Genomic DNA, 206 nt, shown 5'->3' on the forward strand with positions numbered 1-206 from the left:
AAAAAAAAAATTGGTGCTCCCTAAAATTTGCTGTGTATGGGGGTGTATGAAGGCAATTTGTATTAAGCATTTTCCAGGGGTCGCCGTTCTTCTGGTGCAGTTTAGTCCCCGCCAAAGTGTTGGGCTCCTGCGGCCGTATGGCTGCGGGCAGGCGAAATGTGGGGGCATCCGAACCCCAAGCCTCTGGACATGTAGGATGCTGGCCA

This window comes from Gavialis gangeticus, unplaced genomic scaffold, assembly GCF_001723915.1.
Source record: "Gavialis gangeticus isolate Ggan-Ray unplaced genomic scaffold, GavGan_comp1, whole genome shotgun sequence".
Classification (NCBI taxonomy): Eukaryota; Metazoa; Chordata; order Crocodylia; family Gavialidae; genus Gavialis; species Gavialis gangeticus.